Source organism: Zonotrichia leucophrys, chromosome 1, assembly GCF_028769735.1.
Source record: "Zonotrichia leucophrys gambelii isolate GWCS_2022_RI chromosome 1, RI_Zleu_2.0, whole genome shotgun sequence".
Classification (NCBI taxonomy): domain Eukaryota; kingdom Metazoa; phylum Chordata; class Aves; order Passeriformes; family Passerellidae; genus Zonotrichia; species Zonotrichia leucophrys.
This window is the reverse complement of record NC_088169.1, coordinates 99,720,736-99,730,978: the sequence shown is the minus strand read 5'-3', so window position 1 is coordinate 99,730,978 and position 10,243 is coordinate 99,720,736.

Here is a 10,243-nt window from a genome sequence, read left to right as displayed (position 1 = left end):
ATCACAAGTCAATAAGATCAGGATAAGGAAAATGGAAGACTGTGCAAAATTTTCTCATAATGGATCATAAAACCAAGTCTCATTCTACCATGTAGTGATTAGCATTGGCACATACAATAAGTATAAGAAGGTGGTCTGTGGCATGACCATACAATTTGGCAAATGCAGGATTAATTCAGGATAATCCACACTGTCTGCTTTTGAGGAGACAGACCAGGAAACAGAAAGTGGGAAATAAGGGACCATTAAGCCCTAACCTAAAAGTCATATGGCTTTAGATAACAGTGCTGGTATCAAATGTGCAAGATGATATACTCAGTCTTTTACTTTTGGTTTCACAAAGTCTAGGTATGTCTTTATTTTGAAGGTGGTGGTAGATTGTCAGCATACTGCTCCACCCACAGTGAAAAGCACAGTTCAAATGAAATAAACAGAGGCTAAGATTTGTCTGGATGACTGGTTGATCTTTATAAAAGTGATACAGACCTCAATGTGATGATAATGTGACACAGATATTTATAAAATGACTGTTGTTGTGCTTGTCTCTGTAGCTCCTTCTTTCTCTGGTTTAGCACTTATTAAAATGTCAGCAACTATTTATTAACTGCTGTGAATTTATACAGTGTTTGGCTTAAAATATTGTCTCTTTAAATTTACCAAAACAGTGTGAATTATGGTCAGTACAGCAAGGATGAATGATGTTGTTAACTGTGTATTTCTCAGCCTCAGCCTGTGGATTTTAATCCATGATGTGTAAAGGAAACACTGTATTACAGAGCAAATGCAAGTGGTGTAAGCAAATGCAAGTTATTCATTGTGAGGGTGTGGGGGCTGGAAAATGTGACTGAGTCATAAAATCGCAAGCTTTCCCAAAATTTGGGTGTGTTCAGAAGCAGTTTTCATCCCTGTGACTGTACATGAGACAACTAACACAGTCTCCTTTAATTCTGGAGAGACGCTTGAAAAACATCAATATTTTGAACCCAGTTTCTCACAAGGCAAGATGATAAAATCTTTTCATAAACTCTGTCTTTCCCAGTCCCTCTCCCTGGGCATTGGGCCTTTTATTACCCATGGAGGCAATAATTGCCCCACAGCTCTCTTAGCCCTGGATTTGCCAGTGGGGGATTTGTCAGGCTGGGAAATTAAGGCTGCTCTTCACTGCTGGAGTTCACTTCCAGCTCCAGCTGCACAAAACACAGCTGGTGCTCTCCCTGAGTGGACAAGCTCTGGCTGGGCATGGTCTTGGACACCCCTGAGGAGTCTCACCCTAAATCCAGCTAAGTCCAGCTGGCAGTGCCAAGCTGTGGATGGAGAGGCCCTGGCACCACCCAGGGCAGGGCTGGGCTCTGCAGCTGCTGCTGGCCCTTGGCTGCACAAAGAGCTGCAGGGGCTGGGCGTGGTGGATGCCACTTCCCATCTGAGCCTGGCCAAGGAGGATGCTCAGTGCTGTTGCCTCAAATAAGTCATTATTCCAGAGGAGGCTCAGCTAGAGGCTCGGAAAACACCCTCCCATTTTGGCATGACTTGTCTCTATGCTGGGACTTCTCATCATTATGGGGAAATGAAATGAACACAAACAACACAAACTCTGAACCTTGGCCACTGCCATCCAAACTAAACAGGGCGTGGGCACAGTGATCCCACTTGGCTTTTTCTGCATCCTCCACTCATGGCTGGGAGGGAAGAATTAACCCCACTCCTGCTAAGCTGCCCTGCTCCAGGCAGGAGATGGGTGTGCTGCTGCTGGCATTGCTGCTGGTGTCCCTGCCAGCCACAGGCACAAGGAAGGAGGTGTCCCCTGGGGTTGGGGACATGCTGCCACTGTGCTGTGCAAGGTCCTGCTGGCACTGACTGCACCCTGTGGGGCTGAGCTCTCTGTGCTGCCTCTGAACAGTGGGGAAGCTGCACACTAAATCCTGCTCTGATCCCTTGCTGTGTGGAGTTCTCTTCTCCCTCTGTTTTGGGCTACCTGGAGATGCTGTGGCTCCTACATGTCCCCTCTCTCCCTTCAGCCCTCCCTTGTGTCACTGGCATAGCTATTTTGTGACAAGAAGGTGGTAACAGGGCCCAGCAATCTTTTCAGGCAGGTGTGTAACTCTCACAGTGTGTCTCTGTTGCAGTCATCACAAGGAGTGACATCTGTCTTCACTCTGAGTGAGCTGGGTGGCAGATCCAAGCTGTCACCCTAAATCACTTCTCATCTGCAGTCTTCTGGAGCAAGGACAGGGCATATTGCTGTTAGATCCCCAAAATGTGCTATGTTTGTGCATCTGCTGTTGAGTTTCCTGATCTCTGACAGTGCAGCCAGGGGAAGAGTTGCAGCTGCTCTGCCAGAGCCTCTGGGCGTCCCAAAAATCCCAGAGGTGTGCACCCAGCCTGCCCAGAGTCCCTTGGGCTGAGGTGTCCAGGCTGACCAGAACTATTGCTGATGCTCTCTCACAGCAGGGAGAAGTATGAACTATTTTTGTTCCGTATCCCCCTTTTTTTTGTTTTTGCCAAGGTAGGTCACTGCTCTAAACATAATGGGTTTAGGAGCTTCATCATCCATTTTTCTAACCTATCTGAGTGATTGTATTCCCACAGGTCCTGATAATGAAAAGCTGCTGATGGCAACAGCTCTGTGCATTGACCAGAAAGAGAAATGTGTTTAGGAGCCTAGAAGATTACATAAAAAGACAGGTATCTCTCAGTACCCCAAATAACAAAGTTCTAATTTAGGAAAGTGTTTATAGAAGACAGCCTGGAGGGCAAAGTCCTTGGGGAAGATGTCCATTTTGTAAGAATCTTCACAGAAGACTGGACAAATGACTAGAGAAGGTATTAAGAGTGCCAATCTGGCATTGCGTGTTGATTGATTGATTCTCAGTGAATTATTTTTATAAATAAATAAATAAATAATATAAATAAGTAATGAATACAACAACTGTTAAATGGGCCATGCTGTCCTTCTCTGAGCTGGCTTCCAGGACAGTGAACAAGACGACCCAAGGGAGAGTTTCTATTTCTGTGCTTTTAATGGCTGTTTGAGCTGAACTGAAGAAACCCATACTGGAAGAACAACTAGAGTCCTTGGCTTTTAGCCAGCCACCTCTCTGGCTGTCTGCTTCTCTGTTCCCAGAACTTCCCTGAATTTAAGGGTTCCGGGCCCAGGCTGTGTAAGGGGAGCTGTGCCAGGAGCTGTTGGTGAGGAGCTGATGAGGGGACAGAGAGCTGCCCACCCAGCACCTGGGCCATGACACAGCCATCTGGCAGTGGCCAGGGAGCTCTTGGCCACCAGTGAGTCACAAGTCACACTGCTGAGAGCAAAGTGCCAGCCTGGGCAGATGTCCTGCTTTGGCACACAGTGTAGCTGAGGTTTTAAAAGAGTGAATGGACCATATGCGACAAGGAGTTCTGGAAAATGCTTGTGCACAATGGCTTGTTCCAATGAATGTTGGAGCTTTTTGGTATCAGGTAAGCATGAGCACTCTGTAGCACCTAACCCAAGATCAGAGTGAATTTAGCTGTCCTGTCTTAGGGCTTATGATACTGATTAACACCAATTTTCATGCTGGCTGACTCACAGCTCCTAAGCAATCATGTTGGAGGCTTGTTATTTTTCCAGTGTTCCTTTACCCATGCCTATGATGTCCAACAGTAGTATGGAAGCACATTTGGACTCTCAGTATGATGCTTCTTGGGGCAGTTTTCTTGCAATTGGCCAATTCTTATGGGCTAGAAAAACAAACTCTGTAAGGATTTAGGCCTTGGTTTTTGGCAGGGATTTTTACAATGAGGGTCATCAGACACTGGAACAGGTTGTCCTGAGAAGGGGGGGATGCCCCACCCTGGAAACATTCCAGGGCTCTGAACAACCAGTCCAGTACATGGTGTCCCTGCTTATTGCAGAGAGGCTGGATGAGATGACAAGGTGTCTTCCAAACCAAACTCTTCTGTGATTCCACATCCACTTTCTCATTCATGTCTGTGTTTAGCTCTGAGCTTCATAGTGGTGAGTGTTTGTCCCACATTGCTTCCATAACCCAGTGTTTCTAACACCAACACACAAACACACACACTCACAAATTAACAGTTGAGCTTCTAAAACTGATCTGAACGTACATGTTTTTACAAACTCAGGTTTCACTTGCCTTTGGTTTTGATTCTAAAAGATATCTGCTTTGAAGCACTTCTGAGCTCCGGGAACTTAATTTTGTTTTAATGAGAGTCCAGATTGTCTTAATTGCATGATACTTGGCACTGCTAAGAAAAACAGTAACAATCATAAGACCTTTGCCAGCGGTGTACCAGAACCTGTGGGTTGTTTTTTGTGTGTCTTACTCTCCAGCCCAGTTTTCAGGAGTGGCTGACTATTATTACTGCTTTCCAGTTAGTGGACACGAACTTTAGCCATGAGTAACTTTGTTTTCTTCATTTGATATGACACGCAGTACCTGGAAATTCTGTTTATTTTTTAAGGATAACATGAAAAACTGCTTTGTCACAGCTGACTCAGAGCCTCAGTATTTATCATCATGGTGCTAAGCCCCATCAGTTAATTTAATGCTCACACGTGAGCACGTGTGTTTGTGGGTACACATCACTGCTAGCAGATTTCTCCTGCCCAACCCTTGCTAATTACTCTGTCCATTAGTTCAAAGTCTGAGGGATGGGGGAAGGCAGAGATGATAACTAATCATGAACTGGAAAGCTTGTGCTGTTTGGATTATGTGTCAAGAAACAGGCTAATTTTCAGTTATCCTCCACTAGAGCTGGATTCAGTGCCCACTGGACACAATGGACTTGGCTTTGTTGACTCCAGCAACACAGGATACAGCTTGTGAAGGCTGGCCCACCTCCAGCTCAGACCAAATGCCCCCATCTTTAATGCCATGAGGTTTCTCTGCATGGCTGAGTATTTCCAGGCTCTCTTTCCCATTATTCCAGTGTAATCCCCCTTTGCTGGTAAGTCACCAGCACTTTAAAGGAGCTGGGGAAAATGATGTCAAGTGGCCCAGCTGGGCATCACTGGGAGGGAGCGGCAGCAGTAGGGCTGAGGAAATTGGAAGAGACTGATGATAGTTACATCAATGTGTTGTAGAAGGGAGAATCACCTTTGAAGAAGAGTTAAGTGGGCTCTAAGGTGCCTCCTCTGGGTTATAAAAGGCCTAGAAATGCATTATCACATTTTTATTTTCTCATCTAGAGGGATGGAACAGAGGCAGGAAGATTTGATGGGACCTACGTCCTATGGCAGTGGCCAAGAGAGTGCTTATATGTTGATTCTCTTACTGTCTAAGAGAGCAGGTGGTGACAGAAACCTAGCCCAAAAGGTATGATTATTCCTCATTTCTGCATGTGTTGTCTAGGCAGTAAGTACCTTTTCTTGTGCTGATGGTACGCAAAATTTTAGTGAGACTTTATTTATTTTTCCTGATATTTTGTGAATCATTTGACTCAGCCACAGTTTCTTTAATGCCCTTGTTTTTTTCTAATTCACCCACGAAGAGGTAAATAATTTATATCAGTGTGACTTCTAAAGGAATATTTGTTAATTAACTCAAGCTATCTCTATTATTTGCCTGTACCTATTGCACTGGTAGTAGCTATGGACAGACATAATGGCCCTCTCTGAGCAATCATAGTTTTATTTCCTTCTGACAAAAAACAGCCCAGTTTAATAAGTGTTTGAGCCTGGGCCTTGGTTTTGTTACAAAAGAAGGGTACTCTTAATATGCCTTAGTTAGCATTTGGTGGGGGCCTAGGGAAGGCAAAGCATTTTTGTAGCTGTGACTCTGGATAGTGAGCTGAGCTAGTCAGCCTGTTAATTATGGACAGTGGCACAAATGGGATTGACCCTCAAAACCACTTTGATTTTGCAGATTTGTTAGGTCAACAGATCTGCAAATAAATCTTTCAGTCTAGACACCACATACAGGTGTGAAATGACTTTTTTTTTGTGCTGTTTGGCTGCAGTTACAAGGAAGCTCTGTCCCTCTAAGTGTGAGCAGAATGGAATTGGTTTGGCTTTACCCCATCTCTTATTAAATGCATGTAGCCCTGGCACACGGGCTACATGCATTTAATAAGAGATGGGGTATGTTCTCTAAGCTATGCTCTACATAGCTTAAAAGAACATTTTTTCAGTGCCTGTGCTTACAAAGGTGGCTATTCCGTCCCATTTCTCAAGTGCTCTTCCTCCCTTCTTCAGTGTAATCTCTCCTGCTGCTGCCTAAGGCTTTCATTATCCTAGGAATATGATCTCAGCATGAAATCCAAACCAAGATGCAAACAAAAGAGCAAGTGGCAGAGCTGTTGGTTTGGGGGTTGTTTTGTTTTGTTTTTCCTTGGCCTGTGTTGGCTGTTTCTGGAGAAGTCGCCCTAGTGTTTAGCATCTTATTTCAATTGCTGAGGTGTTCCATGTCTTTGAAGGGTTACCCTGCACTTGCTTGCTTGCTGTTCCTGATCACCTCCGTTCATTGCTGATATTCACCTGGCTCATTTTATCAGTGTGATCTGGAGGTGGGGGCAGGAGGAGGAACCGTGGTGCTTTCCTAGCCTGCCATGGAAGGGATCAGTGAGTCTCAGGATCTCTAGCTGGTCAGAGTGACCCCAAGATGTGTTAGAAAGTCTCTTTTCCCAGCCTGGCAGTCAAAGAAGGAGTCAGAGCTCTTCAGTTCTCGATATCAAGGTTGTTTATTGTTTCTTATCCATAAAATTCTTTCTCCTGTCCAGCCAAGGTCCGTTCAGCAGGTCAGACAGAGGCACTCTGCCTGCCCCCAGGGCGGTGTTATCTTTTTATACTAAAAGCTATGTGTACAATATTTACAATTACTCCCCAATACCTATCACCTGTGTTAGACAGTGAGCTTCTACTCTAAACTAATCTAAAATGGGCAACATCACAGCAGAAGATGGAGGCCAAGAAGAAGAAGGAGAAAGGCTGGACACACCCAGATTCCTCCATCTTGCCCCCTGAACCCCCATTCTAAACACCCCAAAAATCTATTTTTCACCCAGTAATAAATTCACTATCATTCTACTTAAACTTTTGTGGCTTGTAATTCTTCATATAAGGTTGGTAATTGTTTTTTCCAAGGGCTAAATCAAAGGCACAGGGGTCTTGGGCTCTGTGCCAAGGTCTCTGAGCCCCCTGGCAGGGGCTCGAGCCCTCCAGGGCAGCCAGAGGAATTTCCTGGGTTTCAACACAGCTGGGCCTGTCCAGCCTGAGACAAGATTGCTGAGAGGGGATCCTGTCAATACCAACAAATATCTGAAGGAAGGGTGTCAGGAGGATGGATCCAGGCTCTTGGTGATGCCAGGGAATGGGACCAGAGGCAATGGGCAGAAACTGAAGCACAGAAGTTCCACCTGAACATGAAGAGAAATTTCTTTTCTGTGCAGTGACTGAGCATTGGAACAGACTGGCCAGAGAGGTTGTGGAGTCTTCCTCACTGGAAATATTCCAGTGGACACAATCCTGTGCCATGTGCTCTGGTGTGACTCTGCTTGAGCAGGGAGGTTGGACCACATGACCCACTGAGGTCTCTTCCAACCTTACCCAGTCTGTGATTCTGTGACATGGGTGCATTTTATAGAGATGTAAATTTTGTGGTGTAAGCTGCGTGCTTCCTTTTCCTAATTTTCTTTTCTATCTGTACATGGTTTCCTTTCCATGCTTTACTTCCTCAGTTATTTGTTAGAATTCATCTTTATAACTGTCCCATGGTGGGTTTCCACACATATCACAATCACAAACACACACATTGCCTGTATGTGCCTGACACGAAACACAGCTTTGCATTTCACACTGGTTGCACCAGCCCTGACCGATACTGGAGTTGCTGTGCTGTGCTCAGGAGCTGCTTAGGAGTGAGGGCAAGCCTGGGGCACTGAAATGTTTGGTGTTGCAACATCTCCTGTGTGCTGCACCAGTTCCAGCTCTTGCACTCCTCCCCGCTGACAAACTCCACAGGAATGCGCCAAGCCAAAGTCTCAGGGTTTCTGTTTAAGTTTTCCCTTTTATTTTGACTTCTTGAATAAAAGAAGATGAAGAGATGCAGAGTTTTCTGGGCTTCTAAATGGGCTTCTAAATACACCGTGCTGCTGGTGTATCTCCAAAAATTAGCCACAGAATTTTAGGTGGGAGAGCTCCCTTCTCAGAGAGCAGGTACTTGTGTCCTGCACGTACATTAAGAAGAACAACAAAATCATTAGCTGCTCCCAAAAGCTTGGCCTAAGAATTTAAAATATGCTGTCCAAGAGGATATGAAGGTTTGAAAGACAACTTATATTGTGGCTCCTAGTGTGGTCTTTTAGGCAGCACAGAAATGCAAACAATGTATGTTATGAAGCTCTCTTGAAAAAGCAAGTGCAATTCATATGCTGTGTTTATGTTTCTGGTCAGATATTCCATAATTATTTTGATGTTAGCCTGATCAGTTACTGAGCTTTCATGAATTGCTACTGGGGGGTCTCTTTCTGCCTTACAACTGGCTGATCAGAGATTTAAAGTCAAGTGAAGGCTGGTATTTCAAAGTCTGCAAGATATTTTGCACTTGGGAATGTTTTCAGCCATCACTTCTAACTTGCATACTTGTCTTCTGTAACCTGGAAAAATGTTTTCTTTCTTCAGTCACAACCATCATTGAAATAATGATGGTAAATTAGTCATGATCCAGTAACTTACAGCGTGGGATGTTTTGTCAGCACAGAACATTGTATGTTTTAGATTGTAGGGCAGGAGTCCACTCACTCACTTTGTTTTTAATTTTAAAAAATAAATAGCACAAACTGGGATGCTTTCTAAAACTAACAAAAATAGAGGAAGCAAATATTATTTTCAGGGTTCCAGCTCAAAGGGGCAAAGGTCAAAGGCCTGTAATGGATTGAAGTTATTAATTAACAACTACTTACTGGATTTTTCCTAATTTATGACTTCATGTATTATTACTCTTTTGGTAAAACATCATAAACATGCCCAGTGAGTAATCATACAGTATGAATTGACAAAAAAAAGCTTAGAACACAGCAGCTACAAATTACTAGAGTCTCTTCTTGACTGGAGCAGGTCAGAATTTACTCAACAAAGCCCTTTGTTGAAAGAAAGACTTCTCAGTTGTTTTAATAAAGTAGAGGAATCCCCCTGGGTGCTGGGCAGGAGCTGGCTCTGCCAGGGTGTGCTGCCCATGCCTGGAGCAGGGCACAGCTGTAGTGCTGGGGGCTGAAGGGCAGCCCCACAAGTGGGCCAGAAATCAGCTGCATCCTTATTTAGGGACACTTTGTGTGGCTCCCTGTGTGACTGTACTCCAGGTGTGGGTGAGGGCTCTGGGGCCATGGCCATGCTGAACTGACTGGCACACACTCTGCAGGGCCAAGGAATTGCTGGGCAAGGTGGGGGCCCTCATAGGAGACCCCCAAAAGGCTTGTGATGATCTACATCTGTCTGAGCTTTTATTTAAACAAGACTGTGCAATTTGAACAGAATATTAAACCTCAAAATGACTTTGAGAGCATCTGCTTCCCCACTAGTCTGCAGAATTTAATATTTAACCACTCTTTAGAACCAGGGCATGATGAATGTTTGTATCCCCTCTAGCAGGAGGGGAAAGGGAAAGGGAAAGGGAGAGAGGCAAGTCTGAAAAGTGAGTGTGGAGTCAGGAAGGTGAAGACCAAAGGGCTTGATGAGGCTTTTTCTCTCCCTGGCATCTTGAAAACTCTTCTGTGTAGGGGGTAACCCGCAGTCCATCTTGTTCTGATTCAGCCATATTTCAATAATAAATGCAATTTCAGCGTGAGAGGCTGAAACATGCCAGGAAATCAGTGTTAATTAGACAGTGGCCATTTTACTTGTGGGAGGTTTGATTTTGGACAGAATCCCCAAGGGATCAGGATCCTGCAGGAGGTGGATTTTCATATCTGCCTGATTGCCTCTCTGCCTCCCATCATCATGGCTATTTGCAGTCACTAATAACCTCATAACTTGCCTGTGAGGCATTGTCTTTGCCTTATGGATTAGAAGCTGAAGTGCTGTACAGACAAATGACTTGCCCAAGGTCACGCAGGAAATCTCTGTGTGAGCCAAGAGCTTCAAAACCAGCATTTCTGAATCATGGCTTTAACATCCCTGCACCAGCTTTAGCTTGGTTAAGGCTGGGTCCCTGCACGGAAGGAAAGAGAGGGAAAAAATCCCAAAAAAGCACAAAACACACCAAACCCCATGTTCACATTCTTTAATGAGAAACTACCTCTAAAATAAAGG